At 32.2% G+C, this 18881-nt stretch overlaps 1 long non-coding RNA gene across 1 annotated transcript; it reads left to right on the top strand.

The window, feature by feature from the left end:
• The first annotated feature begins 2049 nt into the window (after positions 1-2049).
• Positions 2050-3821, top strand: LOC137624869 (uncharacterized). The gene is made up of 2 exons (XR_011040767.1): positions 2050-2382; positions 3383-3821. It is a non-coding gene; the product is annotated as an uncharacterized lncRNA (long non-coding RNA).
• The last annotated feature ends 15060 nt before the right edge of the window (positions 3822-18881 follow it).

Genomic DNA, 18881 nt, shown 5'->3' with positions numbered 1-18881 from the left:
TTTTGCATCCAAATTTTGATATAAAAATTTTGATGCAATATTTGAGTGTGTAGGACGTTTTGATGTCAAAAAAAGATTTGAAGCAAAATTTTGAGTGATCAAATCCGTTTAATATTTTTTGACAAGTCGTCAAATTTTTGATGCGTGTGTGGGCTCTTGTCAAAATTTTTATCAAACTTCTTAGTCTTTTGACCATTTCCGACGTTTACCAGGAGGTTTATCAGAGTCCAATGCCAACACTAGTGCTATGGCCACTGACGCATCCATGTCAAAGATTTTGACGATACTGAATTTTGATGTGAAAAACGCCTTAACGTGTGTGGGCAATTATGCATCAAAATTTTGTATCAAAGTTACACGTCAAAATTTATATGCAAAATTTTTACCCTTTTTTGAACGTGTATTTTAGGCTTTAGGCAAAGTCCCTTTTCTATCCGGAGGTAAAGCCGCTTTGCTATCCTGTGACAAACCTGCTTTGTTGTCCAGTGACATAGTCCTTTATCATCTGGCACCAAAGACTCTCGCTATCCCTTGGGTGTCCATTTGAAGTCTCCTTTGCCATCCTATGACAAAGCCTTCTTGCTCTCCAGAGGTAATGACCTTTTCTATCCAGTGACAAAGCTCGTTGCCAATGAGGTACAAAGCCATTTGCCATACAGTGACAAAGCCCTTTTGCTCTCCCTTAGCAAAACCCTTTACTATTATAGGATAATCCCTTTGACATTCTTCGTCGGACTCAACAAATGTTAGAATCGAATACTGGTTACTTATGATAGCAACTTGGCAAAATAATACATCGAAATCAAAGATTTGGAACATCATGTCTTAAGATTTCAAGCGGTGGCCTCCCTTTATTCTAAGGCAGCTACTTAGGCCATTGTTTGCGAAAGCATTAATGTCTCGTTTAGGTTTTACTAATTAGATCTGTGTCATTAGATTAACACAGAGTCAATCTGTCTGTCTATCTATCTATCTATCTATCTATCTATCTACTTATTTATCTATCTATATATATATATACATATATATATATATATATATATATATATATATATATATATATATATATATATATATGTATATATGTGTATATATATTTATATATCTATCTATCTACCTATCTATCTATCTATCTATCTATATATATATATATATATATATATATATATATATATATATATATATATATATATATGTATATATGTGTATATATATTTATATATCTATCTATCTATCTATCTATCTATCTATATATATGTATATATGTGTATATATATTTATTTATCTATCTATCTATCTATCTATCTATCTATCTATCTATCTATCTATATATATATTTATATGTATGTATATATATATATATATATATATATATATATATATATATTTATATGTATATATATATATATATACATATATATATATATATATATATATATATATATATATATATATATATATATATATATAAACATACATATCTGTCTTTATTTGTCTCTGTACATATATATATATATATATATATATATATATATATATATATATATATATATATATATATACATACAGATAGATAGATAGATAGATAGATAGATATGTGTGTTTATTTGTATGTGTGTGTGGGTGGGTGTGGCTAGTGTGTGTACTCGAGCCCACGACTCTTAATGTTTCAAGAGAACGAGATGGGAAAAATATCCACTCTCCTACCTTGTAATTTTAAGAAAACAATACATATTATATAACACCTTATAGCCCTGAAATCTTGATTAAAATATTGAAGACTAATATGATATATGAGTATCAAGATGCGTATGATATACAGTAGAGAAAATTGGGCCTGGTGTTGAATAGTTTAAATTCATCTGATGTACACTTTCTTATAATAACCTTATAATATTATTTGGGAATTTCAGGTTTAAGCAAATTATGCAATTCCAAGTAGGAAGTAAGGAAATAGAAGGGATTTTCCCAAGAAATTATTACACGTTAAAAGCATTTCCTCTAGAACTATCGTATTTGAAACTGGTTTATTTAGACAATTATTTATGTGTTTATGTCAGAATAAAATCTATTCCGTAGACACTTCATTTATCTATCATTACAGTGGAAATAACACGCGTTCGATACGTATAATCCAGTAGCAAGCAGATAATTCCACTTAAATCGTTTTCGTCGTAAAACATGGCAACTCACCCCGTCCTGAGTCACAACCAAATGAACGCACCTTCGCTTCTTCGAAATCGGCGTCTTCCTTCGACTCGACTCGGGCCTTAAGACCCTGGAAACCTGAAGTGAACCACCAGAAGTTGACAGTTCGCATTCTCTCTGCTTTGTATACGGACCTCTGTCGAAGAACGTGACGACTTAGGAATCATGAATTTGGTAAGTTAAAACACTCGTTTCATCCCTTTTCTTGTTGCCAGTTTGTGGCTAAGTAACTCATGGGAGGAATGTTAATTTTTCAACAAAAAATGGCCCTGACTTTTGACCTTTGGTTGAAATGAAGAATCTTACCTGGCGGTTTCCCGCGCTAAAAGGCATCTCCCGTTAGTCGTGTTTCTTAGCCAGTCAAAACGATGACGTAAGTGAAGTTTAAAGTGATAAAAACGACATCCAGCTATTCTTAGCAAAAACTAGGCTTGGATGTAGGTGATTTGCATCCAGTTTTTTGTTCCTAATTATCGAAAGGTAAGTTTTATGTGTCTTACCGAAGCAGGGCTCATGTGCGGTTTGAAAAGCCAGGGAATGTAAACAGTGTAGAGTCGTAGACTGTGGAATGATCGTTAAATTGAATTTGCATATTATTTGCATATATAAACCTTTAATACTGTGTAAGCGTATATATGCAGATAGACCAATCATTATACTTTTTATGCATACGTCGATAGATACTTTAAACGTATTCTAGTTCAAATACCTGTTGCAATTAGCTTACATGAATTTGATATATCAGAAACCAAAATCTATTCCATACTCAACTCTCTCTCTCTCTCTCTCTCTCTCTCTCTCTCTCTCTCTCTCTCTCTCTCTCTCTCTCTCTCTCTCTCTCACATTTAGCTTATATTGATGTAATAAATGACTATTTACTACTATTAATGTATCACAAACTGAAATCTCTTCCCTACCAATCTCTCTCTCTCTCTCTCTCTCTCTCTCTCTCTCTCTCTCTCTCTCTCTCTCTCTCTCTCTCTCTCTCTCTCATAGGCACACATATTTAGGCTTTATTGATTGATAAATGCATATTTAACTTTTTAATATATCACAAACTAAGATATATTCCCTACCAATCTCTCTCTCTCTCTCTCTCTCTCTCTCTCTCTCTCTCTCTCTCTCTCTCTCTCTCTCTCTCTCTCAGTCTAACACGAACCTTATTTCATTCCAGGTGTCATCACTCCGTTTCGTAATAGCTTCAGTCCTTATGCTAATGTGTCTTCAAAGCTGCATCTTCACCACGGCCTCGCCCTTGGCGGATCCGGGCTCCAGGAATCTCTTCGGAGGTACCCTGTCCTCAGGCCGTAGAACAACATACAAACATCTCGGATACGGAGCCAGTGGAGACTTGGGATCCAGATACTATGGGCCGGGCAGACATATTTGGTAACGACTGGAAAACCTGCTGCTTCGATTTGATAATTTATTCGATTTAATCGAGACTTTCTATAGATAGATTATTCAAGATTCTTCTGCTAATTGAACGTATTTTCTTATCTTCGAGGAAGATAAGTTGAATTGTTTATTTATATGTGTTGTCAGTGGTTGTTATATACGGAGTGTGGAAGTTCCTATTTTATGTTTTTGTTAATAAAGCGTTGTTGTCATTATTGTTGTTTTGGATTTATAACCTTGTATTTGCGGAGCTCATATTATGTGAATATACATATGTACACTCAGTTAATACGCACTCATACATACACACGCATATATATATATATACATATATATATATATATATTATATACATACACACACACACACACACACACACACATATATATATATATATATATATATATATATATATATATATATCAGTATTTCCAAAAAAGGTTGTGGCTTGGCTTGATATGTATATATACATACACACACACACATATATATATATATTATATATATACATATATATATATATATGCATATATATATATATATATATTATATATATACATATTCATATATATATTCATATATATATATATATATATATATATATATATATATATATATACATATATCAGTATTCTGTTTCCAAATAAGGTTGTAGCTTGGCTTGATATATATATATATATATATATATATATATATATATATATATATATATATATATATATATATATATATATATATATATATATATATATATATATATATATATATCAAGCCAAGCTACAACCTTATTTGGAGAAGCATACTGCTACAAGCCTAAGGGCCTCACTAGGAGAGGTAGCCAAGTACAAAGGAGAAGAAACTAAAGAATGAAATATGGAAGAGATATAAGAAGAATAAAAAAAAACCAAGATGAATTAGTTGATAATTAGATAAGTACAGATAAACAATAAAACGAGATTCTATGTTATCTCATCTTGCCTTCATACCTTGCATTCACTTTAAAGGTTTAAAGGCCATTCATGAATGGCAGAGGCAAGGGACAGTAGCATTGCCCTATCAAGTAGGAATATGCCCTTGAGACTGACCATATATACATATGATCGGCGATTAAGCCCCCTCCACCTAGCTAGGACCAAGGAGGGCCAGACAATGGCTGTTGATGACTCAGCAAATAGACCTATAGGCTCCCCGAAACCTCGATCCTTAGCTCACAAGGATGGTGAGATTGCAGCGACCAAAGAAACTAACGAGCTTGAGTGGGACTCGAACCCCAGTCTGGCGTCACCAGTCAGGGACGTTACCACATCGGCCACCACAACCCTTATAGATATTTATACAAATCAATCAATTTAATTCTTCCTTTATCTTCTTTCTATTACTAACATTCATTGGTCCATCTTCTTGTTTCCATTTGGTCTCACAATTTTACTTCTCTTTCCAGTTACTTCAACCCTTTATTCTTAGAAGCACTTGCTATTCCTGCTTATATCTCTTCATTACCCATTATTAACATATTATCATCTACCAGGACTTCCCATTCCAGGCTCCATCTATAACCGTTTTTATTGTATCTTACTACGTCACATTTCGAAATGTTACGGTCTCCATCATCAAAACCCAAATTTATAGAAAAAAAGGGCTAGTTTTGAGGGAAATACATACAATTACATTAATCCTTTTAGAATGATTAGTTTAAAACAAGTATGAAATAAATAAAACAAAAACATGAAAAGAAATACGAACCTTGCACATATAAAGCAAGAAGGAAAATCTCAAGAGATTTCAGAGGAAGTTCTGCTAAGCGTGTGTTCCTGTCAATGCTAAATAGATACTTATTCTTCTAAATTATCTTAGACTCATGTTAGTATTTACTTGAGAGCCTTAGACGTAGCTCTTCTTATGATTGATAATTACATTACCATTCTCTTCCTTAAGGGCAAAATCAGACACCCTACTCTACCCGTTTCCTTTCCTCACTGGGCTATTTTCCCCGTCGGAGCCCTTGGCCATAAGGCCTCTTGCTTTTCCAACTAAGGTTGTAGCTTAGCTAATGATAATAAAACTGCTAATAACCGCTGGGGAGAAAATGTCTTATCCAGCCTTTGTTCATACTGAACGCCACTCTAGTTGTCTTGTAAGAATGTGACCTTGTGTTTATGACACTTTGGTATAAAGCTGGTTAGATCCAATAAAGTTTTAAAGGTCACTCATGAATAACAGAAGCAAGGGACAGTGACAATATGTTAGCAGGACAATGCCCTAGAGACTGACCATATATGAATCTGATCAGCGCCCAAGCCCCTTCTCATCAAGCAAGGACAAGGGAGGGCCAGGCAATGGCTGCTAATGACTCAACAAGTAGACCTATTGACTTCCCCAAAGAACTTATCCTTAGCTCACAAGGATGGTGAGGTAGCAGATACTACAAGAAACTATCGAGCCTGAGCGGGTCTCGAACGCCAGTCCAACAGATCGTCAGATAGGGACGTTTCCAATAGGCTACCACAGCACAGAACTGAAGGAATTTTGTGGAAAGACAAAAGTACAGAATTATTCTTTTCATTTAGATTTGATAGAATAAATATAGAAATAGAATAATCCTCATTAATTCAACAATTCTTTTGTTTACCCTTTGTTGTTATATATGCTTGTGTAATTGCAAATGCAATAAGGAAAAGAAGATAATAACGAAAGACAGAAACTCAAGGTTCCAAAAATGTTCACAAATCCTTCTAATATGAAATAAATCACCAGTCTTTGGAAAATATTCGCAGAAAGTTATAATACGTTAAAAAATGTAATTTTGGCATTCTTTAAATTCATTATAGAAACATATCTATAGTCTTTGGAAAATATTCACAGAAATCTATAATAAGTGAGAAAATGTAATTTTGGTATTCTTGAAATACAGTAGGATGTTATGAAACCTGTATAATCAATCATTTTCTTCTTAACCCAAGAGAAAAATATGAATATTTCTTAATTTCTTCTATTCCTGTCTCTTGCTAGAAAATTATTTCTTATGCAATCAGCTGTTCTACTCTACCTAGAATTTAGATAATTCATTTCCGATTCTTTTCCTGTTATAAGATATGAAAATGATTCTAATAACATGGTGGTGGCCGACGAGGTAACGTCCCTTGACTGGTGAACGCCAGACTGGTGTTCGAGTCCCGCTCAAGCTCATTACGTTTCTTTGGTCTCTGCAACCTCACCATCCTTGTGAGCTAAGGATGTGGTGTTTGGGTGAGCCTATAAGTCTATCTGCTAAGTCATCAGCAACAATTGCCTGGCCCTCCTTGGTCCTAGCTTGGGTGGAGAGGGGGCTTGGGCGCTGATCATATGTACATATGGTCAGTCTCTGGGGCATTGTCCTGCTCGATAGGGTAATATCACTGATCCTTGCCTCTGCCATTCATGAGCGGCCTTTAAACATGACACTTAGTAATTCATAGTCTTTTGGAACCACAAAAAAGATGGTTATGATCTTTTAAATGGCTTATAAAAATAATTTTTACCTCAAATAAAAAAAAGCACATATTTATATTCAGATAAAAAGGAATCTCCTCCATATAATAGAGAGCAAGTGTGTGTGTATGTATATATATATATATATATATATATATATATATATATATATATATATATATATATATATATATATATATATACATATATATATATATATATATACTGTATATATATATACTGTATATATGTATATATATAAATACTGTATATGAATAATATATATATATACATATATATATATATATATATATATATATATATATATATATATATATATATGTATATATATACTGTATATGTATAATATATATACGTATATATATATATATATATATATATATATTATATATCTATATATGGATAATATATATATATATATATATATATATATATATATATATATATATATATATATATATGTATATATATATATACATACTGTATAAATACAAATATATATGTATATATATATATATATATATATATATATATATATATATATATATATATATATATATATCTATATATATATATATATATATATATATATATATATATATATATATATATATATATATATATATATATATTTCTGTAAAGCTAAGTGGCATTGCCAAAATTATGAATACTTGTCTCTTTCAGTCTCTCGGGAAGGGGGAAGGAGGAACTAGTTAGGAAAGGGGGAGGGGATGGAAAGGGTTGAATCTGTTTATGTATATGTGCGTGTATGTATACCTATCTAAATATTTAGCCGTCTTTTTGACGGGTCGCGTACACTAGTTTATAATAGTGAAGGGTTAGTAGATCTTATGACAGGCTGTGTGGCATCTATTTCATGATATGGCCTCACAGTTGATTAATAAAGTTACTCCATTGTGAATTCTATGAGGAATTTGTTATTGGTGAAAATATTTTTTTGTTCATAAACTAAACCTTTCTAATGCCATCTGTCATTCATAATTAAATTTTTTAATTAGTGTAAATGTATAAAAATAGTTTTCATTTTAACGATGAAAATTATATATGTAAGAGAAATGCATTACAAAAATTCTAATGAAATTTATTAAGAAAAAATAAAAATTGACATACTTCGTTCCAGAATATCCTCTGTAGATAATCACTTCAGGGCACTTCGTGCGGTGTACTGTAGGCATCCCTAAAGAAACTTAGCATTGCCCCCTCTAGCTGCACCCCTTTTAAGCTTTCTACATTACCTCGGTGAATAGTGGTCTCCCCGGTCGCAACACCGAGTCATGAGTCCAATATTTTATAGATCGACTTGAGTCAGACATTCTAGAAGATTAGGAACATTCTTTATCACTTTCTCAACCTCTTTCTCCTTAATACATTTCAAAGAAGCTTATAGTCGACGTGATTTACATCAGAATAAGGACATGCATGACTTAGGAGAAGGTTTCACATGGCATAAATGATGCTTTATAACGACTTTTCTTCCCAGAAGAGATTTGCTTTAGTTCACTAATCAATACAATAGGAAATACCAATAACCTGGATTAAAAACCCTTTTACATCCTGGTTTGGGTCAAACATAAATTTTAATTTCTTTTCTGGTTGATTCCTAGAGGTTTTAATCTGAGATATACAATTGCATTGTTAAAAAATTCCAGTATAAAATCCTGGAATAAATGTTGCCTGGTATTTGCCATTTTAAAAACGGATATATTGATCGTTCTGTTATTGTTAATGTACTTAACATATTTTATTTTGCCTTTTTTTTCTCACTGGGCTATTTTCCCTGTTGGAGCCCCTTGGGCTTATAGCATCCTGCTTTTCCAACTAGGCATGTAGCTTAGCAAGTATTAATAATGATAATGATAATAATAATAATAATAATATGGTTACCAACCCGTAAAAGATAATAACAAAATAAGATATAATTACGGTCGCCTGTATTTTACTGAAATACGGCTGAGAACAGTATATTTATACGGAGAATGTCCTATTAAAATTACGTTTTTTAAGTGAGATTATTATTATTATTATTATTATTATTATTATTATTATTATTATTATTATTATTATTATTATTGGCTAAGCTACAACCCTAGTTGGAAAAAAGAGGATGCTATAAGCCCAAGGGCTCCAACAGGGATAAATAGCCAATTGAGGAAAGGAAATAAGGAAATAAATAAACTATAGGAGAAATTATGAACAGTTAAAATAAAATATTTTAAGAGCAGTGTTAACATTAAAACTGATCTTTTATATATAAACTATAAAAAAGACTTATGGCAGCCTGTTCAACATGAAAACATTTGCTACAAGTTTGAACTTTTGAAGTTCTACCGATTAAACTACCCGATTAGGAAGATCATTCCACAACTTGATCACAGCTGGAATAAAACTTCTAGAATACTGTGTAGTATAATACAATGACTGACCTATTAAATTAGCATATTTCGAAATGAAATAGAAACTAGTGACATCAGACGTCATGGAGCCAACGTGTCAGAACGATCAGTCATCGCAATTTTGGGAAATGCAGCATACATTAGGACCCACATTAATATGCATACCGCTTAGCGACATCTATCAGCCCCGCATAATGATTCAACATTGCGCACGGTAGCGGAAATCGCGCAAAGGGTCTTTTCCTACAATAGTTTCCTATGTATAGAAATTGTTGCGTGTCTTCGCAGGCTTCAAAGAAAGGGACTTCTAATGACACAATTCTCGTTGCTTATAAACCCTCGGGTTTGGACGACCCGAGGCAGAAGAACTTCTCGATTCTAAACGAAGACGTCCAGGTTCCATCATTACAGATCAACATGATGTCGCTCAGCTCATTGTGGAAGGTAGAAAAATGAGAATATGTGTCTCACGTTATCTGTAGTGTTTCTCTATATGTACATTTATAGACCCTGATCTATAGTAAATATTTGAAGCTAAATAATTAACGCTAACCTAGAAAAAGGGTATAATTTTCGTAGTATTCTTTTTTATTAATTAATTTACTACTATTGGTTGGGTTTTAATTAATTCAGCTATTGCTCATCACTTTCTCGTATTTGTAAACAGTGGTTTCGAAAGACAGTGCATCATCATTTGCAAGTATTTGCAATTATAATTATAATAACAGTTATAATAAGATTCCATCAGGTTATGCATTCAAAGTATTACATAATAAGCAACTACAAAATCTCCTTTGTACAGAGTATAAACATGCAGAGTATGTACAGAATATATATATATATATATATATATATATATATATATATATATATATATATATATATATATATATATATATATATATATATACGTATTTAACCCCGTATATAAACATATGTGTATGTGTATAAATACAGTATATATATAAATATATGCATATATTATACGTATATATATATGTATATATATAGATAGATAGATAGATAGATAGATAGATATATACGTATAATAGCCAGTTATACTCACACACGTACACACATACGCACCTGCACACACACATACACACACACACTAATATATATATATATATATATATATATATATATATATATATATATATATATATATATATATATATATATGTATATATACATACATAAACACTCAAATCATCCAAGAGATACTAATGTAGTTATTTCCCTCTTCCACAGATACTATTTTTGTGCATTTTAGCAATGGTGACTCTAACAGCCGAAAGTTCTCCAATAGCTGACCCGTCACTATGGGCAAACTCTGGTCACATTAGCAACCGGCCTTTCTTCGTATATCCGGCCGCCCCGAACAGATATCCGTCTGTGAAAACCGGCCACGGCTCTAAGAGAAGCAACAGGAAACCTCACAGAAGACGTAGGCCTTATTTCTTGGGCAACAGGAGGCTTCTAAAGAACCGCCAAGGGTGATAGTCTTAAGCAACGATTTGCTATGACTGTGATATTTTTATATTTTTAATTTATATCGTGAAATCATGAATAAATTTTATATGTTTTTTAACCTGGCTTTGATTTGTATAAAAAGAACTGTCTCGATTTTGTGGTAGATTATTGGAAACGTTCCTGCCTATAGTCAATTCTTTTTAGCGAGGCAGATTTGCACCGACTCACAGGGGTGCCCTTTTAGCTCAGAAACATTTCTTGATCGCTGATTGGTTGGATAAGATAATTCTAACCAATCAGGTAGCAGGAAACGTTTTCCGAGCTAAAAGAGCACCGCTGCGAGTCGGTGCAAATGCGCCTCATTTAAAAAAAATTGAGTATAGTATTCTGTTGGATGGGAGTTCGAAACCCGCTCAGGCTTGATAGTTTCAAGTAGTGTCTGCAACCTCACCATTATGTTGAAGGGGACTCTATATGTCGTCCTGCTGAGTCATCAGCAGCCATTTCCTGGCCCTCCCTGGTCCTAGCTTGTTGGACGCTGATCACATATTATTATTATTATTATTATTATTAAATGCTAAGCTACAACCCTAGTTGGAAAAGCAGGATGCTATAAGCCCAGGGGCTCCAACAGGGAAAATAGCCCAGTGAGGAAGGAAACAAGGAAAAAAATAAAGTATTTTAAGAATAGTAACATTAAAATAAATATTTCCTATAGAAACAATAAAAACTTCAACAAAACAAGAGGAAGAGAAACTAGATAGAACAGTGTGCCTGAGTGTACCCTCAAGCAAGAGAAATCTTACTCAAGACAGTGGAAGACCATGGTACAGAGGCTATAGCACTACCCAAGACTAGAGAACAATGGTTTGATTTTGGAGTGTCCTTCTCCTAGAAGAGCTGCTTACCATAGCTGAAGAGTCTCTTCTACCCTTACCAAGAAGAGAGTAGACACTGAACAATTATATTGCCGTAGTTAACCCCTTGGGTGAAGAAGAATTGTTTGGTAATCTCGTTGTTGTCAGGTGTATGAGGACAGAGGAGAATCTGTAAAGAATAGGCCAGACTATTCGGGGTCTGTCTAGGCAAAGGGAAAGAACCGTAATCAGAGAGAAGGATCCAATGTAGTACTGTCTGGCCAGTCAAAGGACCCCATAACACTCTAGCGGTAGTAACTCAACGGGCGGTTGGTCAGTCTCCAGGGCATTGTCCCGCTCGATAGAGCAATGTCACTGTCCCTTGCCTCTGTTATTCATGAGTGACATCTAAAGCCTTTAAACACTAATTGAAACATTGAAAGATAAAACGATACTAGAAATATTGATTTCTCATCCATTTTGTATATCCACTGAATTTTATATCGAAATTATTTTCTAGAAACAAAATTTACATAACACACTATCTGTAGTATTTAAACATTCGTCTACAGTGACAATGTTTCCGGTTTTAAGTAACAGATGGGAATAGAATATATATAAAAAAAGACAACACTAAAAATTAAAAGTTTTCTTTCACGTTTCTTTCTATTTGATTCGTTTATTTAAAAAAAAAAAAAAACTGATTTAGAAAGGATATAAGGAAACAAATAAACTACAAGAGAAAACCATGAACTACTGAAATAAAGTATTTTAAGAACAGTGGCCAACACTATAAAAAAATTAATGCATTTTCCTGTTAACGTTAATTTCTAAAGAGTCAGATTTTAGAACCCGATTGAATAGGTCAAGATTGTTCTGGTAAATATCAAAAGTAATGATATCTGTAAACAAGTATTGTTGACTTCCCTTAGAAATTTTGGCTTTTTGAGTCTAAGAAACAGAGGCAAAGGGAAGTAAATCCTAAAGCAGGAATTTTAATGGGATTAATATCATGATTTTAAACAAAGGTATCGTAGTTTTTAATAAGTAAAGAATTCCGTTACTCAATAATCCTTTTCTGTAGCTACGTAACATAATCATGTTTTATGATACCTGCTCACGACTTTGGAATTAACGTAATTTATATCTAGCATCACGTTTGAATTATTCATTTATATGTAAATCAAAACCACTGTTCATTATTTATGATTATCCTTCCAACTCTACCATCGAACAACTTCTCTATGACGCCACGAAAGCAAAAGAAAAAACACTTGTTATAGGACATCTCTCTCATATGAGCTAGTCATTTTATACAAGGTACCCCTTCAGAGCAAATTCCCATATTTCCGTTTTCTACGGAGAGATTCCACCCATCCTTGACAGGCTACCACAATTTCATTCTCTCTGACCCCTGCGGGCGCCCAAATTCAACGTGAGTGGTTCCTTAGAACCTGTTGCCCCCTGGAGGATCTCCACGTGTCCTTCGTAGGGAGGCGTGTCTGGCCATGTGATGAACATCCAGATACTCGCTTTACAAGAACATTTTAAACTGCGTCGTTATCTAAATTGCGATCTCAAAGCTTAGTTAGGTTAGATGTTTATCTGTTTATTTATTCATATGCACAGTATATATATATATATATATATATATATATATATATATATATATATATATATATATATATATATATATACATATATATAGATAGATAGATAGATATTTATATATATATTCATATAAATATATATATATATATATATATATATATATATATATATATGTATATATATATATATATATATATATATATATATATATATATATATATATATATATATATATATTTATTTATACTATCTATCTACGTATAATATATACATATATATGTATATATGCAGGTATATCTATCTATGTATATATAAACATACACACACATTATATATATATATATATATATATATATATATATATATATATATATATATATATATATATATATAAACTATCTATTTACGTATAATATATATATATATATATATATATATATATATATATATATATATATATATATATATATATATATATATATATAAAACATTATATTTATTCGTCGTAAAGATTTTCATTCTGACATAGTATACTCACAAGACTCAAGAAATCACAAACAAATTATCATTGCCATCATCAAATATGAACTCTAATCGATGTGTTTTGAATCTAATGGTTTTCCTTCTATATTGGTCATTCCATCGTCTTCCTATCTTCACTGATCATAGAGCTCCGAACACAAACCCTACGTTCAGCCTTTTACTAATTATAATACTAATAATATTACGTAGACAATTCATCTGTTGATGTTTCAAAGTCTCTCAATCATTTCGCATTTAAGGTGCACACTTCTCTTCCGCAAAGGACGGTTGGTTCAACAATCTTTGTATATAGTCTGCATCAAGTTCACGCTCATATATATATATATATATATATATATATATATATATATATATATATATATATATATATAAATATATATATATATATATATATATATATATATATATATACATATATATATATAAATTTTATATATAAATTTCATATATATATGTATACTGTATATATACGTATGCATATATATGTATATATACAATATATACACACACACACATATATATATATATATATATATATATATATATATATATATATATATATATATATATATATATATATATAAATTTTATATATATGTATATATACTGTATATATATATGTATGTATATATATGTATATATGTGTATATATAATGTATATATACAGTATATATATATATGTATATATATATATATATATATATATATATATATATATATATATATATATATATATATATATATATATATATCCTGTCACGCTGACGAGCAACCACTCGGAAAACAACAATCTCGCATATATTGCCCAAATTGCCGTGTTGTAGTCAGGAAAGAGGTGGGAAGGATTGAATCTTTTCAACGCCCTTGGAACCACACCTGCCTAGCAATCTGCTGGACGGGGTTCGAGACCCCCTCATGCTCGATAGTTTCTAGTAGTGTCTGCAACCTCACCGTCCTTGTGAGCTAGGGATGGAGGGTTTGGGAACTCTATAGTCCTACCTGCTGATTGATCATCAGCCATTGCCTGGCCCTACCTGGTCCTCGCTTAATGGAGAATGGGTGGAGCGTGGTTGTTGGGCGCTGATCATGTGTGTATGGTCAGTCTCCAGGACATTTTCTTGTCCCTTGCCTCTCTACCTCCTTTGTTTTCATTTACTGAAAGTGCAATCAATATCTGATAACAGCGCCATCTATACTTTGTCCCATTTTTGCAATTAAGTCACCTATCACGATTAACTACCATGACAAGGATGCAGACACTAGATTATTATTATTATTATTATTATTATTATTATTATTATTATTATTATTATTAGCTAAACTACAACCCTACTTGGAAAAGAAGGATGTTATGAGCCAAAGGGCTCCAACAGGGAAAAATAGCCCAGAGAGCAAAGGAAAAAAGGAAATAAATAAACTACGAGAGAAATAGTGCACAAATAAAATAAAATATTTTAAGACCAAAACAACATTGAAATAGACCTTCCATATATAAACTATAAAAGAATAAAAGATAGAATAGTGTGTTCTCTCACAATTAGTCCTCGCTTCAACGCTCCCCATCATAAACAACGAATTCCAATAAAAACCGCAGTGTTACCTACGTAGTGATAGAGAAGATGAGTTTGTACCGACTGAACCCTGAGTTTTTTTTTGTTTTCCTCTCTCAGCGGGACTTCCATTCCAGTAGCTTTTTTACGTCAATTATCCCAGAGTCAAGATTACACGCAGGCGTTTGCAGTTCAGTACACAATAGGCGCATATGAGTAAGCAATGAGCAAGCAAGTTAAAGCACAGAGACAGTAATGAGTAAGTTAAAACAAAGATAATGTATTGAGTAAGTTAAAGAAAAGAGAGAGTTATGAGTAAGGTAGTTAATGCACACAGAGAGAGAGAGAGAGAGAGAGAGAGAGAGAGAGAGAGAGAGAGAGAGAGAGAGAGAGTAAGTAAGTTAAAGCAAAGAGAGGGTAATGAATAAGGTATCTAATGCAGACAGAGCGTAATGAGTAAGTTAAAGCAAAGAGAGGGTAATGAGTGAGGTAGTTAATGCAAAGAGAGAGTCATGAATAAGCAAATTGATGCAAAGAGAGAGTAATGAATAAGTTAAAATAAAGAGAGAGTAATGAGTGAGCAAGTTAAAGCAAAGAGAGAGTGATAAGTAAGCAAGTTAAGCAAAGAGAGCAATAAGTAAGTTAAAGCAATGAGTGAGTAATGGGTAAGTTAATGCAAAGAGAGAGCAATGAATAAGTTAAAGCAAAGAGAGAGTAATGAGTAAGCAAATTAATGCAAAGAGAGAATAATGAATAACTTAAAGCAAAGATAGAATAATGAGTAAGGAAGTTATATAAAAAGAGAGTAATAAGTACGCAAGTTTAGCAAAGAGAGCAATGAGTATGTTAAGGCAAAGAGAGAGTAATGAGTAAGTTAAAGCAATGAGTGAGTAACGAGTAAGTTAAAGCAAAGCGAGAGTAATAAGTAAGCAAGTTAAGCAAAGAGAGCAATGAGTAATGTTAAAGCAAGGAGAGAATAATGAATAAGCAAATCAATGCAAAGAGAGAGTAACGAGTAAGTTAAAGCAAAGAGAGAGAGAGTAACGAGTAAGTTAAAGCAATGAGTGAGTAACGAGTAAGTTAAAGCAAAGAGAGAGAGAGAGTAACGAGTAAGTTAAAGCAAAGAGAGAGAGAGAGAGTAACGAGTAAGTTAAAGCAAAGAGAGAGTAACGAGTAAGTTAAAGCAATGAGTGAGTAACGAGTAAGTTAAAGCAAAGAGAGAGAGTAACGAGTAAGTTAAAGCAAAGAGAGAGTAACGAGTAAGTTAAAGCAATGAGTGAGTAACGAGTAAGTTAAAGCAAAGAGAATGACAAACCAGAGAAAATGCGCTCATAAACTCGACCCTCTGACTGGATGGCCATTGTTCTGGGTTCACAATAATATATTATACTTTGCTTGAGTTCGAATTCCTTTGCTTGTGGGTACATTCGGTCCTTTCTCTCCTTTCCTTGATCATTTTCTTGTTTATTCATGTGCTTGTTGGTTTATTTAATAACTTTTTTGTTTGTTTGTTTACTTTTTTATTTATTTATATAATTGTTTGTTTACTTTTTTGTTTGTTTATATAATTGTTTGTTTATTTTTTTATTATTTATATAATTGTTTGTTTACTTTATTATTATTATTATTATTATTATTATTATTATTATTATTATTATTATTATTATTGCTGAGGACTATGAAGCACGAAGTAGGAGATGATGAATGGAGAAGCATTGAATTTAAAACTCAAGATAGAGACGACTGGCGAAATCTAACCGAGGCCCTTTGCGCCAATAGGCGTAGGAGGAGATGATGATGATGATGATTATCATTATCATTATTATTATTAGTCATCATTATTTACTTACTTATTTGATTATCATTATTATCATTATCATTCTAAAAGTTGTAAACTTACGGTTACTTTTTATATAAAATATGGACCTGATTATTTTTGTTTTCAAAGCGATTGTACCAACCGTGTGTCACACGATCGTACATAGTTCATTTTGTGTATATATTATGCTTGTATTTTCGCTCTTCCCTCGCACTAAAAAGAGCCTGAAAAACATGTCTGTTTTTCTTATCGGTAACGGAGTCTGTTTTGAATATGAAATTTCTTGTTGTTTTGAGTTTTTGTATATAAAGGAGAGTGTTCTACAATAAACTAACTCAGTTGCTTTCATCCTGTCTTTGAGTCACAACCTTCTCTCGACCCGTCACATTGGTGACCCCGGAGTCATCCTGTCTTTGAGTCACCCACCAATGTGACGGGGCCGAGAGAAGGTTGTGACTCAAAGACAGGATGAAAGCAACTGTGTGAGTTTATTATAAAACAAAGTTTTCGAATTTCATTTAATGATGAATTTGACTGAGGAATTAATGGTAACTCCACCAACGAAGTTGGGAGGAGGTTATGTTTTCGCCCCTGTTTGTCTGCCTGTCAGTTTTTTTTTTTTTCTTTTTTTTTTTTGTGAACAAACAAACAATTTTACTCATAGAGTAAGTAGTGAAACTTTCAGGGATTAATTGTTATGTTGAGACGTGGAAGTAGTGATTCAATTTTGAAAGTCCTATGTTAAAGGTCAAGGTCCAGGTCGAGTGAAAGGTCTACCGAATTCACCCTAACCTTAACTCCAAGTTCGCACATGGTTGTCACACAAACTTCAAATACGCCTACGGTGTAAATCTATTCTAGGAAAGGCAAGTTGGTTTCGAAAAATAAGCAGCCGTGACGGAGGTCTGCACTCTCAGAGTGCTTTTCTAGTTATTTTTAGAATTCTACACCGTAGGTAGAATTATAGACCAAAGCATGGGAGATTGTGTAGTCTAAAACTATGGTAAATTCATGAAAAATAAGTGAAAATTACAAGAGATACTCGTAGGGTAAGATTATTTCTGTAAAGAAAGCAAAAAAAAAAAAAAAAAAAAAGGGAAAAAATTGTTAGCATTTGTAACTACATTATTACAGGGATTTGATTTTTGAGTTAAATACGACGCATATTAATTCTTAAATATCTGTTTAATTCACATATAATATTAGGTTTTCACAAACAGAAAAGTAATTCTATTATTCTTATACAAAGTTATGTAATATTATTGTGGTGCATATCTTTGCTTAAAAACATTACCTTATTGTTTTTACACAAAATTATACAATACTACTGTGGGTCATATTTTCACATAAAAACTTTATCTCATTATTTTTGCAGTAAATCATACAACATTATTGTGGGGCATAATTTTCCATTAAAAAAAAAGAAGAAAAAAAAAAGATATCGTATTAATTTTACACTCGATTATACAATATTATTTTGCGGCAAGCTTTAGCAGATAGAAGCTCCCAGAATTCATTG

This window comes from Palaemon carinicauda, chromosome 31 (genome assembly GCF_036898095.1).
Source record: "Palaemon carinicauda isolate YSFRI2023 chromosome 31, ASM3689809v2, whole genome shotgun sequence".
Lineage (NCBI taxonomy): Eukaryota > Metazoa > Arthropoda > Malacostraca > Decapoda > Palaemonidae > Palaemon > Palaemon carinicauda.
This window is presented reverse-complemented; position numbering and strand designations above follow the sequence as displayed.